Consider the following 20387-nt stretch of genomic DNA (forward strand, 5'->3'; position numbering starts at 1 on the left):
ATGATTTTTTAGCTTTAAATGCCTACTTCCAAGGTGTATTTCCAAGGTACATTTTCATTAAAGGTAATACAAAGTTTTGGGAAATTTTGAAAATTGGGTGGATAGTGAATCTTTACAATTTTGATATATTTGGGTGCCCCTGTGGATGTAGAATAAGCTCTAGAAAATTTAGCCCCTAAAACACTTCTGCTTTTGAGAAAATTGAATATAAAAATTTACCGGTGCTCCCGGTAAAATTTGATAAATTTCAAATACTGCCTACGGCCGTACAATTGTAGCTGCGACCATGAAAATCTCAGAATATGTAGTTGTGATATTTGATTTCCAAACGGGAATAGCTAATTGGTCGATTTTAGTCTAAAAACATTGTTTTATAGCTTAATTAATATCTTGATTTTGAGAGAGAGCTATACATCATACAGAGTTTATTATTTAAAATTTCATAAATTTAGACTCGATTTCAACCGCGACAACGATTACTGAATATTGTAAGATCGCACATTCTTCCAATATGTTCATTTGAACAAAATTCATGACCCCATACCAAAACTTTGTATTTCCATTAAGCTAATTATAATCATATTTGAAACCATACTATCGACAGACGATTTAAAAATGTCTGAAAGAGCACTTCTGATGACATGCGTTCACTACACATGATCTGAAACAATCCTGATTTGAATCCCGTTTCAAGTCATACCGTCGCTCAAAACGATGTCTGGAACAGCACGATTGACCCTTACAATGTTTCCCTTCTACACACCTACATATATGTATAAAACAATCCAATGGAGTTTCCGGTATCATTCTTACGGGTGGGAGGGGGGCTGAAGTAACCAAAAACACGTTACCCCCCCCCCCCCCCCCTCCAATCCGGGACAAAAATATTTAAAAAACTTCGGGGATACTTTTCAAGCTTGTTTGCATGAAAATAACACTCTTTAATTTACATTGAACTCTATACACATTTTCGGGGGCTCTTTTATGACTTTCGGGGGCTAATTCGCCCCAAGCCCCCGTATATTTTTTTCCTGCCCCCCCCCCCTCCCACCCCTCCATTGATGCGTCGTCTGCTACCCCTTTCATTAGATGTATAAGGCATCATGAATCTATTATCTCTTGCGAGGGTGGGGCACAAGTCCGGAAAGCCTCTCACGTGCCCCCCCCCCCTCTCCCATCTTATGCCAACTTGTCTGCTATCACTTTCATTTGATGTATGGGTGATCATAAATCACTGCCTCCTAGCTTCCAGGCTCCTCACTCACGCCTAGTGCGTGCCGTATGAGTCGATGAGTGATGCATTGCATATCAAGATGAAGGTGGGTTCTCGTCATGCGATTGCATTTTAAAAAAACAAAACTGTCTGGAAGCAGTGGACCTCTTCACTCGTGTATTTCAGTCATGCATGTTCCTCTCTTCTCTCTCTCTCTCTCTCTCTCTCTCTCTCTCTCTCTCTTTCTCTCTCTCCCTCTCTCTCTCTCTCTTTCTTACCCCTGGTTACCTGCCATTATATTCACCTGCTACGGATAAAGGCATCTCTACGGATAGAATCCACTTTCAAAACATTGGTTGTGTTATGTCGGGAAAGCCTCTGGCAAAATTTTTACTTCTTTAGATAACTTTTTGTTTTAATTATGAATCAAATTAGTCAAGAGGTCTATTGGAAAAGGTAGCACGTAGGTATTCGTGTATTGCTATGAGGTTTAGGAACCATCACAATGATAGATGCTTACTCCATCTTGCTGCATAGTCAAGTGCACTGAAATTAAAATATATGTATGGGACTACACAAACAAGAGGCATGAACATTTGGTCAAAACATTTTCCCATTTTCTTGTCTAATTTCAAATATAAGAGCATTTGAAGAGCCATCCCTTCAATGGACATTTTTGTTATGATACTTTTCCAGACGAACGTTCACATATATTATTTTCCACCTTTCCGAAAGCTCGACCTTCTCTTTAATCATTTGGGTTTCGTTCAAAGATGTTACGGAGCATTGAATTACAACTATTTCACTGGTATAGATTCAGAAGCACGTGTCATAATACTCTATGAAATACTGGTATAGGCAACAAAAAACATGCATAGCAAAAACAATATTCTCAAAGCACATGTCATGGGGAAATGAAAAAAATAGATTTAATTTTATTCTTGCACAGTAACTTTAAAGTAGATGTAAGCCTACTACAAACAATTATTGTGTACGAATGGTTTACGGAGTATAAAACAATTTGTCCATTAAATAATGAAACAGTTTTCGCGAATATAATGAAGAAAGTTTTATCATTTTATCGAATTTGTTTGGTGGAGCTTTCATTTTCTGTGAAATCCATTCGCTTTCCTCAGTCTGGCTTAAGTACGTTTTGCTAAAAAACCATAATGAAAAAACAGACAAGCGTAGAAAACAATCAACATAAATAGGAACACTGTAAATCCCACTGATTCAAAATTTAATCTAAATATAGCTTTAACAATTTATTCAGTTGAAACTCTTATAATTGCGCCCATTCAATTAAGAAATTGACAGTTATTAATATTCTAAAAGTCAATAAGTATCTCAATTTTCAACGGTTAACTGGCGATGTCTGGACATTATGGGTGAATGAGAACCAACTGACCGTAGTAAGATAATAATTAGAACTGGTCAGTGATTTAAGGGGTTCGCGGTCACTATCATTACCAAACGGTCAGTAAGATTATCACCTTGCCCTGGGCTTCTGACCAATACCAAACTAAGGAGAAGCGCATAGAACGGTAGGGCTCACCCCATCCCAGATCCAAATTTAAGGGGCACGGCAATTCCGAGGCCCTTTTAAAACTCAACATGGCATAGCTTAATTCTAATTTCAAAACGTATACACTCGTTTTAGACCCACCTAGACGCTGCTACCTCTACTTTTCGATCAATATTTTAATAATATCATCACGGTAATTATTAATATTTCTTCATTTAATTTGGGTGAATGAAAACTAACAGACCGTAACTGGTCAGTGATTTCCAGGGTTTGCGGTCACTATTATGATCAAATGGTCAGTAAGTTTATCACCTTGCCCCGGGCAATAGAAAGGCAACACTGCCAAGTCGAGGAGGCGCGCATGGGGCGTTCAGGTTCACCCCTCCCCTTTTCTTTACCCCCTTTTTCCACAGTCACCCATCTGGCCCCTGAGTGGTCCTCTGTTATCCCTAATCCATCTACCATTCGAACAGAATGCATCTTTTATTCTGACAATAAATAGTTTACGGTATAAGAAAGCAACTAGTTGATTCAATTAACATTCTAATTTATCACCCCCCCCCCCCCAAATTATTGTTCCGAACTCTGCGCACTTTTCTAACAGTCTAGAATAAAACCGTATATTTCAGGCCATGTCCTTTGGTTAGTCAATGCTATCAATTTCATCTTCTCTGTCTAAAAATATCCAAGCATTTGCAGATATTATCCTCGCCTACTTCAAGCAGAAGTTTGTTTTATCTTTAGTGATATCACACATAGCGAAAGGTATGAGCTGTACACATGTGGGTTATAGATATATGTGGACAATTTTCTCCTACCCCCCCCCCCCCTCCTCTTCTCATAAGCCGGACACTGCCCCCCCCCCCCCCCCCCGCTCCCCTCTTTAGAGATATGATATACAGTTCTGACAATTAAATCACAAACTGTGAGTTTTACACCTTATTTTTAGCAGAAAAAGAATCCATTAAAATACACGTCGTTTGTGTCGAATAGAATCATGATAATATTAATAAGTTCAAAAAAAACTGCTACACTCTCCTATCCAGACTGAGAATCAGTGCAAACAACAGACAGGCGTGTCCAAATGACGGGGGTGCAGAAGGGCACACCCCCCCCCCCCCCACACACACACACATTTTTTTAAAATTGTTAATATGACATATATGACATATTGATTACTAGTATATGATTATTATGGATATTTCATTTTGATTAATTAAATTCATTGTCGATCTCATAATCATAACATGTTGTTAGTTTTTTTTCAGCCTACATACTGCCCCTTAAACTGACAGGAATGCTCACGAATTACCTTACAAATATCGTTGTGATACAATCTGTACTATTTCATAAATGGTGTAGTTTGTTTACAAGAGGAATGACTTCATCTTTGAGCATGGAACATTGAACTCTAGCGTGCAATGACTCAACGATGCGGGAATGTCTTCTAGCAAGTAACCTATCCTAGCTGTATTTACGGGTCATTGGCTCGTATAGCCTGCGGTTTAACCTCAATGCAGAGCTGCAAAAAAAGTTGTTACTTTTCGGAAACATTGCTTTTTCTCCCTTGCATCAAGTCCTTTTCTTGTTTTTGTGCATCAAAAGCAAAAAACTTACTTTACAACTTTTTTAAACAAAATGAAACTCAGGAATATCGACTACGCTGACACGATGATTGCGACAGAAATCAGACAATACGATACGATATATTTCATAAGACAATGTTGCCTTTCTAAAACAGCACATTCTCTTCCTCCTTCTTCTTCTTTCTCTCCATAGCCTCCTCCTTCCCCTCGTCCCCCTCCTCGCTCGAGTCCTAGCTCATGCTTGAAGAACTTTTGACAGAAAAGTGTGTCTCAAAGGTATTATGCGCAAATTTTCAGAAGCAAAAACTCGTCTCAATAAAAATATATAAAGAGGTGTATGAAAAATATACAACACTATGAAAAGGAACGGATACAGGATAAAATGTTATTCTGAATATACTAGCATGACTAGGAGGTTGCACTTACTAGCATTTTTTGATGGTTTGTTTCCAAGATTCTGATCTGTTACAGAAATCATTGTACGACAAAGAAAAGCACTTACCCGACGTATATGTTGTGCTATATACTGCGATGTAAATAAATAAATGAAGACCCGTAACTCAGCTGTGTTTACATCAAGTTCAGTCCCATCCGTTTATATCTGGGTATGACTCCAAACAACATCACGTGTCGACAGAGATATTTGATGACAGATATTCATCTTGAAGTATTCCATTCCATTCCTATCGAGACGGTGATAGACAAACGGTATGACGGAGAGTCCTTCGCGTGTAGTCTGCTATGGCACGCAGCGCACAACATCGCCTGCTTGAGAATCTGTGAATATAAACAGTACGTGGGTTTTTCTCACTCTGCTACCAAAGTGACTGCATCAATGCATCTGACGAGATGTACCCCACCCCTCTCAATACAGCTTACATATGGGCTCAATAGTTCTGGGTTTGTTTTCTGCTCACTCTCCCCCTTACAAATGTTAATAAAGTAGACACAATGCGGTCACCTTTGTTTGTTATGAAGACAATATGATGCGAGGTTTTAAGTGCAGCTTTTTCGACGAATTGCAGTTAGTCTGTATAAATTTCGGATTGAGAGTCTTTAGTAAGAAGATCTTTCCAATGTTCATGTCACATCATTACTCGATGTACTCATTCTGGCAAAATTTAGGCCTACACTTTTAGTTTGTTCCATGTTTGAGATTCTACAAGTTTGCTTATCAAAAGACAAAGGCTACATTTAAATCAACCTTTGTAAGGATGTAGTTTACGAACAGTGATCACAGTTTTTTTTTAAATGGTAATATACAATGCTTGTAGATTTGAAAGAACATTACTATTACATTTGACGTGTTTGAATAATTGGCAACCTTCTATTCATAAGATAAGATAAGCCTATAATACTTGCCATAAACAGCCGAGATCCAAACACCAACACAAAGCTATATTACGGCCATATGTCTGTTTATTTGAGAAGGTTTTGCGAGTGTCTTTATGTTTTTGTTTATTTTTTAGAAATCCCCTTACATAACCATTTGGTGCCATTTATAGGGTAATACGATTTAAATTTTGACGAATAATTCCTTTTCACAAGGGATAAAAACAAGAAATACCCTACTTATGCTGATCCGACAAAATACTCCCCCTTCTATCGTGACAATTGCGACATTGTAAGTGTCGTGGTGTAGTGGTTCATTCACTTGACTCTCAATCTAAGGGTTGAGGGTTCAAATCCCGGCCCGGCACTCACTTCTTTTGGAAAGACATTAATCCATGTTTGCCACCCTCATCCCCGGTGCGTTAATGTGATGAAGCCAGTGTATAATCATTGAATGGTAACATCTTTGGAAACACATATGACACGGCATACAATCTATTATCGTTATTATTGTACATTTTTTCGTTTTATTTCGTCAAAGTTGTAGCATTCTGGTTAGAAATGCAAACGGGTCCGAGGCTGAAACTATGACTTTCCTTATAGTGTTGTGAATAAAGCACGGATTAAACATCGCCGGAGCGAGTATGTGGTAGAACCCTCTTGTATATACGTTGTTAGGGGCGTCCCTAAGACCAAGCAAAGAGATTATAGAAGTAAAGCACGTCCTTAAACTGATCTCCTTGTAAAGGCCGCAATCTCTCCAATTCATACGGGAAAGAGCTTCTTTATGGTGTTAAGAAGAGGCCCTATACAAAACAAATTCAACAATGCTTTGAAAAACCTTCTGAAAGAATTAAAGTGGTATATCTTAGGATTTAGTAATCGTGACAAAATCTTTGCAAATAGGACCACAGGGCATTGAAATATACGTAAATTGGTCCACAGTGTTGTTTCATAACATGTTTATTCATATTTTTTAAAGCAAAAGTTGGAATTCATAGGGATTCCAAAGTATTCAAGGAAAAAAAAGCATTGGTTAACAATTTCTCCATGGTTCAAATTATAAATAAGTTCTATGCTGTGTCGTGAACATTCGTTTCCCAAATACATTAAGAAAACAAAGCAAAACTTTTTTTGTTAACACACTACACGGTGTTTATAAGGATATCCATTGAAAGTCTTTTTCATCATTATTGAAATCAGCATTCAGTTTCTTAAATTATCTCGACCATTATCTATTGCACTCATATTGTTGTGCCTATCATTAATATATTGTTTTGTTATTGCTTTTTAGAAGTACATGATATAACGATAAAGATAAAACACAACAATGAAATATGATGATCACTGAAAACTGAAAATAATGGTTTCATTTAATTTATTATCAGTTATATATACATTTTTATTTTGACTGCTATTTAAGAGTGTACTTTCAATTGCTATAGAAGATTACATGCAATGGTTTTGCATATTATACTATCCTGTAATGTTTTTATTTTGTTTGTAAATATGTATATAACAATGTCAGTATCCCTAATTTCTCTCTCACCTGACCCTGTAGTCTCTACACTTTGTTTATGAACTTTCAAAGGTACATGTTGCCTTTTTTCAACTTAGTCTAATACATACCAAAATATGCTAATAGTTACTTCTCATCGGATTTAGAAACTAATTACAGTCTATACTATAATGTTATATTAAGATATTATAAATATGCAACAACGTTTTCTTGAACGAAAAAATGCAAAACAAACAAACCATTCATTCGAGGAAACCAAATACTTTGTATAATAATAATAATCTGTTCTTTTATAGCGCATTTCATGTCTGTTGACATTTCAATGCGCTTTACAATTGTACAATATACATAATTATTTAAAGTATAACACGATCATAAAAGGAAGATGAAACAAAAAGTGCTTACAAAAAGAAAAATTATAACATTACTTATCCTTAAATACTATTGATGTGCTAATTTGAAGAGATGAGTTTTTAGTTCAGATATGAATGTTTCAATATTGGATATACAACGTAATGAGTTTGGGAGGGAATTCCATAGAAATGGTGCTAGATGAGTGAAAGCCCTATCACCATATGCTTTTGTTCTGCCTCTCTTAGCTACGAGGAGGTTTTGAGATGCAGAACGCAAAGACTTTGATGAAACATATTGTAAGACAAGATCAGAGAGGTATTCTGGAGACAGACCATTGAGTGATTTGAAGGTTAGCAAAATAATTTTGAACTGAATACGGAATTTAACTGGGAGCCAATGTAAATCTTTGAGGATGGGTGTTATGTGTTGACATTTCTTTTGCAGGGAAACCAGACGTGCAGCAGAGTTTTGAATTCGTTGTAACTTGTTCATATCTTTATCACAAATACCAATGAGGAGACTATTACAGTTGTCCAGACGTGAGGATACAAAAGAGTGAATGAGAATTTCAGTTGAAGCTTTATTCAAAAATCTGCGGACTTTGCCTATTCTTCTAAGAGCAAATGATGCATTGCGGCACACAGTATTAATGTGGCTGCGCAGAGACAGATGGTTGTCCAGAATAACTCCGAGATTACGAACTGTCTTGGAACAATGAATTGGTGTATTATTAACAGATATTGGTAACAACTCATTCAATTGTATATAATTATGTTGATACATGTTCTCACTTATTCTTTGTTGCTGTTATGAGTTTAAGTTCATGATTTTGTTATTATTATTGTTTTTCAGTTTTTTTTTTTTTTTTTTTTGTTCCTTATTATATTTAACAGGGCCTCATGAAAGACCACCATTATTGGTGATAATAAAAACACCCTGTCTAAATATCAGAAATAAATAATAAATAAATAAATCATGAGAAATCAAGTGTTGGTAGAAGATACACCATTTGTTAAAATCTCACTCGCTTTGTTCTCTCATTGGGGTGCGCATGGGGGGGGGGGGTATACCTTTCGCTCGAAACCTATATGGATCTATACGGTTATCAAATATTGAGGCCCAAGCCAATGAAACCTACACAAGAACGACAACAGGCTTTCATCTTCTTTTGTTGTTGTTGTTGTTGTTGTTGTTGTTCTACTTCTTTTCCCTCCTTTTATTCTTCGTATTCTTTACCCGAAATGGGATTTTCATTATCATTCTCATTCAATAAACGAACTATATTTTCTCTCATCTCATTCCTTGTCCCTACCATCATGACCACCGGCTTCTCTCCCTTCATCTTACTGTGTCCATGGTAACATGGGTGAGAGCCGAGTCTGAAGAATACGTAGACCTTACTTGGAGAAGCATAAGTGTTATAACCTTCCTTTCCATCGATTTCTCCTCCGAGGAGTATACTCAAGGAGGTCCGGAGAGAAAGGAAGAAACGAGTCTACATATTGCGTGTGAAGTCCTATTGTCTCGGTGCTTCGCCTTCGGCTGATCAGTGGGCTGATGAGGCCAATAGAGCCATGAGGGCGTTAACTCGAGGCAAGGTAGACATTTCAATGTGAAGTCCCAATGTCTTAGTTCTTAGGCGAGATAGACCTTTGCAGGGGAAATCCCAAGATATTATCATGCGAGCTGGGAACTAGACGAGCGTTAACTCGAGGCATCATAACTAAACCTTAGTCACAACGCCAAACCCTCTCCGAATGGACCGAAAAAATTGTGACGTAATTTTACATTGGTTTGTTATCGGTTTGTTATCGGTTTGAAGCCAGTCTTGTCGGTGTGACTTGGGCCTAAATTAACGCTCTCTTCCGTTTCTCACCAGAAGCTTGAAACATCTCGATAAAGTAACAAAACAAAACAAACAGAAGCTCTTCTATACGCATTTGACAAGGAAATGTGAATGACCATACGACCTAGAAGATGGCTACTTCTAGTGCTTCCTGTATTTGTTTAGACGATCCCCATTCCTTGGGGTCGTACCTATTAGTATCATATCTTTGTTCCATAAAACCTTTTGGTTCTTGCCTCTATTCTTGTTTAGTCTAAGAAGGGTGCAATTTGTTCGTACGTGAGAAAAGGCATCAGTTTTATAGTGGTTGTTGTTCTTATCGTTGTTAGGTTCAATTATCTGTTGATATTGGCGCCTTAAAATACAAATTATATATGATTGTAGGCCCTATACAATTATTACGCGATTTGACTCAGAGGCTGAAATGTGATTCTACTATATATTTTCTTATCAAAAGGAATACATATTTATATGCTCGCAATTTAAACAATTTTTTAGTTTGAAACAAGCTATTGGGAATTCCATCATTGGCGTGATCGAAGGGGACTGAAACATGATGTTTTGGAAGAAAAGGGCCCGATACAACCGTGATATTTTGCATGAGGAACACAAAAGGTCTTCCACATTTAAGTCTACTGAAAGCATCCTACCGTATTTACAGAAAATAGAAGACATTTTAATAGGGGCTTAATTACATCTAGCTGGTCTGCATTCCCGAGAAGAATCTTCTTTGATGGTCAATAAACCCACATGCACGAGCTTCAAATAAAGTAAAATCAAGACTTCCGACCTCGAATTGTTTGCTTCTTCGTGTAAGTCTCTGTAAGGATCCTTCATCTCTTTCTCTCTTTCTGTTTTTTGTGTGTTTTGTTTAGGGATAGGCGCGTGAGAGGGGCCTCCGCCCATATAGCCCCCCCTTCCATGTTCACTCTTGTGTCCATTGCATGGCTTAGCAACGTTTAAATCATGCCAATAAATGGGTTAACAAAACATGAACGCAAAGCTTCCTTAAAAAAAAGCCAACGAATTTCTTTTCATTTTTTCCAATTAATATCATAATTTACGCCACCCCCCCCCCCTTTTTTTTTCTCTCCTCTCCCCCCCCCCCCTCTCTCTCTCTCTCTCTCTCTCTCTCTCTTTCTCTCTCCTCTCTCTCTCTCTCTCTCTCTCTCTCTTCTTCTTCTTCATTCTAGCGCTCCTCCCTCTTCCCTCTTTACCTCATGTCTCTTCCTCCCTTCTTGTCATTCTCCCTCATCTCTTCCCACTCTCAATGAGTCTCCATGCATCTCATTATCGTTTCTTCCCTTTTTTTCATCCAATTTCATTGGCTATTTCTTTTCCGCCCTGTCTCTAATTAATATCTTTACACAGATGTAATCAAGATGAAGGATAGTTTAGCATAGACCTCATTAGAAGATTTCATTTCGTTCAATTTGATTCAACTCATTGTCGAATTGATACGCATAATAGTCTTGAAAACCGTTTCCAAACAAGTACACGAAGAAGATACCACTTTCGATTTAAACATTGGCATCATTTCCAGACAGTCATTGTTTATTCTACTTGTGGTTTCATTATTGATGCCAACATAAAACGCAAACACCGGAAATAATCGATCGTTCCCCTGCCTCTTACCAGACATGCGCAGTCAACACCATTAAAAGGTGAGTCTAGGGGCGTCCTTCCGTCTTAATTGGCAAAAAGAGTACTGGGGGCGTTTCACAAAACTTGTCATCAGTGATAAATGACAGTTTTGTTATAAGCTACTGAAATCCCTGCTTCTGATTGGTAATCAGCAGATTTGTCACTGATTTCTGTCATTTGTCATTGAAGAAAGGCTTTGTGAAACGCCCTCCAGGTGAGGCGCTATTGGGGCAGGGGCGCTTGTCCCTTAGATTTGCTAAACTTGTTGTCCAAGTGACAATCATATATTTCTATTCTTTCAGAGGTGGATGCAGTGAAAAGGAGGTTGAATTTGTTCGGGTACCTTTTAACTCGAAAAATTTCTCTGACAAGAGGCACACACACAAACACACACACGAATTGATTTCACATATAGTAATGTTGTCTTTTGGGGGATACATTAGCTTCGGGGGATATGAGACACATTTTCATCTATACTTCTGAGCAATGTGTCCTCAGCATTTTGATCCACCACTGTGATTATATATTGTCAGCTATTTTGGAAACACATACCGCTTCATCAAAAGTTTTTTTATTAATCATGTGAGATTGTTAGAACTGTGTCCTTAAATGGTCCAGTCTCGTCCGGGGCGGGGTGACAAACCCACTAATTACGTTGATGCATTTAATGATTTTAAAGTAATTTTCTAGGAAGGCTTCTCCAAATACGCCCATGCATCTAGGTTACACTTTACATAATGCTGCTTGCCGCAAACCTCTGTTAAGTTAGCATACGTGAAATGTATAGCCTTCGAAACCAATTGAATTCAATTAGTTGTCATGTCACTTTACATGATGAAATTAGTATGCTATAGTTGGAGCTCCTAATAGGGGCATACAGCTTGGCTGTTGAAGGACACCTTCCTAGTCGTTTTGACGCACTGGGAAAAGGGAATTTTCGTATGTTATGTGCATTTGAAAATGTATGACATAATCACATAATGCATGGACTCCAATGACTTTAGGCCAAATCATTGGAATTGGATAACACTAAGTAATTTCATCGCGAGTGATTTCTTCGTCCTCAAATGGATCTTTAAATTAGTTTTTCTCTGTTCTCCGCCACGTAATTATTATTGGCTATGTTATAGGCAACAGCACTATGCCCCCTTCTCTTCGTCCTGCAGTTCACCCCTCTCCAATGAGGGGGTAGGAGTAGCTTGGGTCCATAAATTGAGGTGCATTTTGTGTCATGAGGGTGCGCCTGTCTGACTAGGTGGTAAGAACAGGGGGAGGGTGTGGACTAGAGGGGCTCGCATCATCTCCATTTCCTGTTGCTACCCCTCCCCTCTATCTATCTATCTCTCTCTTTCTCTCTCTCTCTCTCTCTCTCCCTTTCTCTTTCTCTCTCTCTCTCTCTCTCGCTTTCTCTCTCTCTCTATCTCTCTGTCCCTTCTGTGTAAACATTGGAAGAGAGAAGGGAGGGAAGTAAAACTACGTTTTTTATAATAAGGAAAGCTGAATCACTCCGACGAGTGTCGAAACAAATCAATTACCAATGTTCATGTTTTTCGATATCAGTAACTTTATTGTTTAATCAAATGTGTGTAACATTTTTATTAACACGTAATGAATTTCTTTAATTAATTCCGCTATTTATATGCATGAATAAGCTCGTCATTATGACTGGTATGGCGTCAGAAAGAAAGGAAGAAGGATCCATGCATGGGCTAAGGAGAAACCCTAGGCATGGCTGGTGAACCAAGGCGAGTTTTCCCCGAAGGGAATGGGAAGACTTACCGCAGACAAAAGGATGAGAAGGGGTCGTTGTCCCCCACTTGACGATAAAAAATAACAAACATAGATCTAGAACTTTACTAAAAATCGCCGCGAGTGAAATGCTAGCAGTGGTTGGTAACTTACTGTTTATGCGTATACAGCTAGTGGCATATACTTATGACAGAGTGTGTAAGGATACTTTATTTGTTTTTCAAAAGAAATATCACTTGCTTGAAGCTTATCCACCATAGCAACTGACCATCATAAATGCGTACACGAATTGATGTAATTCCTTTATCGTTCTTTCTTTCCTTTTATTTATCTCTTCCTCTTACCATTCTCGCGTTTTATATGTCTTTTCCCCCTTTTATAATTTTCCATTTTGTTTTCTTCTTCATTTTTTTCTTCAATTATTTCTTCATCATCTTTTTTTATCTTCTTCTATTTCCTCCTCTTCATCATCATCAATTTTATTTATTTATTCGTTCTCATTATCATCTTCATCATCATCGTTTTATTCCATGTATTCTTCCTCCTGTCATGCCTTCCCGTCCTGTACATAGGTGTCTCCCCCCCCCCCAGGAAAAGTTCGTTCATCTACGAAAACAACTCGATTGTTTTTAATCATTGTAATATGGAAGACGAAGTGTGCACGTACTATCATAGTACTAAGACGAGGAAAGACTGTGGTTTCTATAGGATTATGTGTATAAGACTACCTTGAGATTTGTTCTTGAACCATCATTTCACCTTGAGCGTTTTTTGTCGCTTTATTAGACGTTACACAGCTAATGCAAGGCCAAAGGACAATGTGAGACGTTCAGGAACTCTAGCTTTAACCAAAATGATCAATACAAGAAAATACAAAGCATTGTTACAATGAGACATCCTTGCTCAAATGCTGGACAAAGAGGTCGTTCTTTGTTTCATAATCCGACCACAAACGTTATATACAATCTTCAAAGTTGTCAACAAGTCACAAGTGCGAGACACAATGATAACTGCAGGCTTACAGCAATGTATATGTCCGCATGTAGATCCTTTTATGATATTTAAGAGTTTAACTTGGTGTAGCTATAGCCTACATGGAGGCGCAGGAGGCATATGCCCCAATCGAATGACCGAGAAAAAAAAAGAAAAAAAAGGAAATTATCCTATCGTTTTACCGGTACGCCTCCCTCCCCCATGGTACCAGCACCCCTCAATGGTTGTACTCTAGCGAAGTCACTCATCAGAAATAATCAAATAATGAATTCTTATATAATTCAGAAGGCTATCGCTCAAACTCAATCAATAATAACGATATCACGGGATGAATTCAAATAATGTGTAACAGCTAATTATACAGGTCATTCAGTAAATTTATATTCTCTTGCATCTATATCAAATCGCACCTCAGTATGAAATTGTTTGTTATTTGTTGCTATCCAGCTGTCGATTATTTTTCCAACCTCAAATTATGTACATCCTGATAAAATGACATGCCCTTTGCGATAGTATCAAACTTGATAATATTGCCATTGATTCGATAACATTAAAAATAAGAATGACATAAATAATAAGAAAAGGGTTTTGAAATGCTCCATTTCACGAATGTCTTGGTGATTGTGTTGTGTTCATAGTGTTATTATAATGCGATGAATTAGATAACATAAACAAACGTAATACATAATCAGATTTTCATAAACAGCCTCCCTCCTTTATGTATCCATGTACTTGTTCAATAAATGTTGGCGTTAACCCGAAATTCCTGGTAAATGCGCACTGATAATCAGTAAAGCTGTTGATTCACAAAATTGCATATTGTATTGTTCAGAGTGTATTGCATTCAGAACTGATTCTACAGTTATATAGTCTATTCATCAGCTTTTATTTTGCCATTTCATTTCATGATAAGCATTGGCATTTCGGGAGACATTTTACATTGAGTTTACTTTGTAACATTCGGTTTCACCACGTCAATTATATTTCTAGTTTAATATACAAATTCCGGCAAATTTTAAGGGTTAATTATTGACACAATATAGGAGAACCTCGCATGACTTTGCAAGTAAAGTGATAATTAGCATATAACGGTAATCCGTTACTCGATCACATTATCCCCCGATAGACAGAGGGGTGTTAATATCCCTATGGGTGACGGCTTGTCGGGATTAGTGTTATGCACCACGTACCCGAAAATGACCCTGGGTATCCATCCGCAAACTCGAGAGAAAGGAATAATAGGATTACATGAAGGTCCATACAGCAACCGAGAAGAAGGCCTTCTCACTCCGTCCCACTCCTACGCAATCAAATAACCCTCCTCTCTGTCACATTTAAATCTTTTCAAAGAATAGAATGATTGAAATCGATGATTTGATGTTTCGCTGATATGGATAAGTATCTCCTTAACAGTCTTAAAATGGGCCCAAAGTACCAAATTGTCATGTTTTAGGGGAAGAAGTTTGATACACTTTTACACAAATCGATTTCGGTTTTTGTAATCAATAATTTAGTTCAGACCCCAGCCCTTCAGGCGTAAAGAGATTACCAAAGAAGAGAAAGAGGACAATCACCATTGTTACCTGACTATCCGATGAGCTATTGTGCATTCAGTTTGTCAACTCAATACAGTTTTGACAACATAATATAAGAAACACTTGTTGTTGTTGCTGTTGTTTGTTAGGAGATGGATCCTTTATTATAATGCTCTACAAAATAATTGGTTCAGCCTGCCGGACGGGTTTAAAGCGGGAATGCCACTACTTGTAGAGCCATCTATACACAGATTTTGGCCAACCCGGTTCGAGTTGGACACGATATGGCGGCTACTGCTTTGTTGGGCAAGCACAAAACAAAAGAATATACGCCATGTTGTGACCCAGTGAAACTAAGTCGGCCAAACTCTGTGTATAGACTACTTGTAACTACTTGCGCCCTCTATATAGCAAACAATGCCTAAGCGGTACCCGTTGGTCCCCCATGATCCCCTTTTTCTTATGTAAAGTGAGAGGTGTTTTGATGAGATTACCACCTATCAGTTACCATGCAGGGAGGTATAATTCCTCCTGGTCAAACTAGTGCCGACAAGGCTTTAAAGACCTGACTGTATTGGTATCTACAATACGCATCATGGATGTACATGATGTAGTTCTAATCCAATTTTTCTTTTGTTTATCATATCGCGTTGTTCGTTGCTTGTTTAGGAGAGAGTGTAAAAAAGAACTAAAACTGATCAATCGGTGATATATGAATTCAAGTATTCTCTTAGCAATATAGTGGAAAATGGAACACGGAAAATAATGAAAATGGAAAAGTTATACGTAAAACAAATCTGAAAGAAAAGAAATTGATGAAAAAGTGGTTTATTTTGCCAAGTAAATCTGTGATATTTTAAAAATGAACTGCTATTTGTAATTGATGTCCATGTTCTTATCATATTCTTAATGGCCAAGAATATATATATATATATATATATATATATACGTACGCGCCTGCCTTGATACATGTATATAATACTCTACTTGGGTCAGACTTTAGATTGTAAGTGGAATGTTTTACATGAATGAAATCAGAAAGATATATATCATGGAGAGAACATTTGCAAGACAAGCGGATAAGACAGTCGGCGCTGAATACGGAGCCAGAGCATCAATCTAACACATTAATAGAGCTCGTATATCATCCCAACACATCAAACGGAGTTATAAATAGTACCTCTACTGTCGACCTAGCTAGAACATGAGATATACTGACAATAACAGACAAATACATAATTATACATGTATATCTAGGCCAACAGAGAAAGAACGCTAGGGTTCGTGTTACCATGGTGATCTCTCATCAGCACAAATTCGCACAAAAGCTGTGTTTTCTTTTCCTGTTCGTCGGGTGATGGCTCTGTAGAGATGATTGTGATTAACGTGGACATGATGAGTTATGATAGTGATAATACTGTGCTGTATGGCCTTGATGCGTCAGCGTGTACAATGATCAATCATATTCCATTTCCGACACCCCGAACAATGGAATTATGATGTGTGAATATCGTGCGGCGCTGGCCTGTGTTTTTTTTCTTTGACTTCTTCATACGTCTCTTCTATTTTCTTTGTCGTCTTCATCTATGTCGTCATCGTCAACACAATCACAATCAACAACATCATCATCTTCGTCATTATCACGTATACCATCATCAGCAGTAACAGCCTCATCGTCAACATCAAAGCAATACCATCATCATTATAACCATCATCACCATCATCATTATCACCATCACCATCATTATCACCATCACCATCATCACCATCATCATCATTATAACCATCACCATCATCATTATCAGCATCACCATCATCATTATAACCATCACCACTGTCTTAATTAGTACTACTGCCATCTAAAATCAACATAAGTATAGTCAGCAACATTGTTGAAGTAATGAATGGCGTAGATAATTAAAAAGGGACATGTGCGCGACCCCCGCTTATGGCGTGCAATACCACCTCAATGACTGGACCAATTCTACGCCACTGGGAATCATCATCGCAGCCACTTGCATCATTTATTGCATCACCACCATTGCACCCCCCCCCCTTCCTCTCCCCCACCTGTCCACCAATAGCATCACCAAGACTACCACACACATTGCCACGTAGATCTACTATAATGTTCAATGCTTATGATCAGAGGTAAATCATCATCCTACACCACATCGGTTGTTGCTCAGATCACCCCTTTATATACAAAAGGGGTGCATCCCCCCCCCCCAAAAAAAAAACCCTCCCAGAATTCCGATCATTATTTCTGAATTATTTTCTGTAATGTTTTTTGCTTGTTTGTGCTGACCTTTTTTCTTCAAAATTAATGCATTGAACCTCTTCCAAAATCATTATTGACAAAATATTACATTGTTTCATATCGATCGTTTGCATTTTTCCTCGACATTTTATCACTTATAATTATACCAGTGGGTGGATCATAATACACAACATATTGTTACAAATACATCTAGCGGCTTCTAGCCCATCCAATTTCAAAGATGATACTACATGTACTACGACATTCAGCGTCAACTAATGATACCTGGCAATAATTAGCAATTACTTAGCTAACTCAGCATGTGAATGTAACGAGAACAATTTTCATAATTGACAGAAGTATATTAAAATATTCATCGGGTGTCAAATTGTATTGAAAGATGACCATTGTGATACATGCCACCAAACGCAGAGGGCGACAGCACTGACTTCTCTCCAGTGCTATAGATTGGTCGATGTGCTTGGTTGCAGGGCCCCCTGTTTGTGTGTAAGGATTTTTACTTCAATGCTTACAAACTAACACTACAGGTTTGTATGCATTAGTAGATGAATAGGTCGGGTGGTGTGATGGATGGGGGCGGATTTGGAGGGGGCGGATTAGGAGAGGGCACGATGCACCCCAACCCTTTTTAAACTAATGTGGCATAGGCTAACTCTTGTACTACATAATATATGTACGTATATCAGGCGCGGATCCAGGATTTTCCAATAGGGGGGGCCGGAAATTTGAAAATTGCGCAGACCGTTTTTTTTCAACTCAACATACCAATACTGACAAGGTCATATTAGAAGCACCATACCGGTACAATTTTTGACATTTTCATCGGGGGGGGGGGGGCTATAGCCTCTTGCCCGAAAAGTAATTTTCTGGTTTCACAATTCGAAAAAGTGAGCGAAGCGAGCGAGCAACAATTTGAGCATAATATGTATTTTATGAAAGTGTTATTTATCACCAAAATAAACGAGAAAAGATATCAAAAACTCCCCCCCCCCCCCCCATTACGCGCGAAGCGCAGAAGCTTTGACCTTTCTTTAATTGTTGGAGAAAGAAGACGATTTGTTGTACCATTCTCGACTCTTAATCCCTGTCTGAATTCAGTTTCCTTCCGCCCGCGCGAAGCGCGGAAGCTTTGGCTTTTTATTAGAGAAAGAAGAAGATTTGTTGTACCATTCTCGACTCTTATTACTTGACTAAATTCAGCCCCCCCCCCCTCCCGCGCGAAGCACGGAAACTTTGGCCTTTCATAGTTTAATGAAATTATTAGAGAAAGATGATTCGTTAATTGTTCCATTTTCGACTCTTAATTCTCCTCTGAATTGAGTTCCCCCCCCCCCCCCCCCCACCTCCCGCGCGAAGCGCGGAAGTTTGACGTTTCATTAAATTGTAAGGGAAAGGAGACGATTCTTTGTACTATTCTCGACTCTTAATCCTTGTCTGAATTCAGTTTTTCCCCGCCCGCGCGTAGCGCGTAAGCTTTGACGGTTCATTAAATTATTAGAGGAAGAAGACGAATCTTTGAACCATTCTCGTCTCTTAATCCTTGTTTGAATTCAGTTTACCCCTCCAGCGCGAAGCGCGGAAGATTTGACGTCTAATTAATCATTATAGAAAAAAGAAGATTTTTTTGTACCATTCTCGACTCTTATGACTTGACTAAATTCAGCCCCCCTCAGCTCCCTCCCGCGCGAAGCACAGAAGCTTTGGCCTTTCATAGTTTAATGAAATCATTAGAGAAAGAAGATGATTCGTTGTTCCACTTTCGACTCTTAATCCTTGTCTGAATTTAGTTCCCCCCCCCCCCTCCCGCGCAAAGCGCGGAAGCTTTGTCGTTTCATTAAATTATAAGTGAAAGGAGATGATTCTTTGTACCATTCTCGACTCTTTATCCTTGTATGAATTGAGTCTCCCCCCCCCCTTCCCGCGCGAAGCGCGGAAGCTTTGACGTTTCATTAAATTATCAGGGAAAGAAGACGATTCGTTGTACCTTTCACGACTCTTAATCCTTGTCTGAATTGAGTTCCCCCCCCCCCTCCCGCGCGAAGTGCGGAAGCTTTGTCGTTTCATTAAATTATAAGAGAAATGAGACGATTCTTTGTACCATTCTCGACTCCTAATCCTTGTCTGAATTCAGTTTGTCCCCGCCCGCGCGTAGCGCGTAAGCTTTGACGGTTCATTACATTATTAGGGGAAGAAGACTAATCGTTGTACCATTCTCGTCTCTTAATCCTTGTTTGAATTCAGTTTCCCCCTCTCGCGCGAAGCGCGGAAGCTTTGACGTTTCATTAAATTATTAGAGTAAGAAGATGATTCGTTGTTCCACTTTCGACTCTTAATCCTTGTCTGAATTTAGTTCCCCCCCCCTCCCGCGCAAAGCGCGGAAGCTTTGTCGTTTCTTTAAATTATAAGTGAAAGGAGATGATTCTTTGTACCATTCTCGACTCTTTATCCTTGTATGAATTGAGTCCCCCCCCCCCCCCCCCCCCTTCCCGCGCGAAGCGCGGAAGCTTTGACATTTCATTAAATTATTAGAGAAAGAAGACGATTCGTTGTACCGTTCTCGACTTGTCAGAATTTTCAATTTTTTTCTTTGTCTGCCCCTACCGCCCCTGGCTACGCGCCTGCTTTAAAGGGAAAATGAAACAATCATGATTGTGATAGCACACAATTAGGTTGGTAGTAATGAAAGGGAAACAAAATCTATTACACCAACCATGGATAAATCACGGCCGGGAGCGTCATATCATAGTTTTGTGTTATCGGGCGAGGGCCGGGGCGTAGCGACCAAGCGAGATTTTGCAATGTTGAAATCA

The 20387-nt window shown here is 38.6% G+C and overlaps 1 protein-coding gene across 1 annotated transcript in view; it reads right to left on the minus strand.

Moving 5' to 3' along the window:
- Positions 1-5159, minus strand: part of NCKX (testis potassium dependent sodium/calcium) — a 44961-nt gene extending 39802 nt beyond the window's left edge. The window contains exon 1 of the mRNA XM_030981351.1: positions 4827-5159. The gene's annotated coding sequence lies outside the window, so the exon portion shown is untranslated. The remainder of the gene's footprint in view (positions 1-4826) is intronic.
- Positions 5160-20387: the final 15228 nt, after the last annotated feature.

The sequence above is a fragment of the Strongylocentrotus purpuratus genome, unplaced genomic scaffold (assembly GCF_000002235.5).
Source record: "Strongylocentrotus purpuratus isolate Spur 01 unplaced genomic scaffold, Spur_5.0 spur5_scaffold_12, whole genome shotgun sequence".
Lineage (NCBI taxonomy): Eukaryota > Metazoa > Echinodermata > Echinoidea > Camarodonta > Strongylocentrotidae > Strongylocentrotus > Strongylocentrotus purpuratus.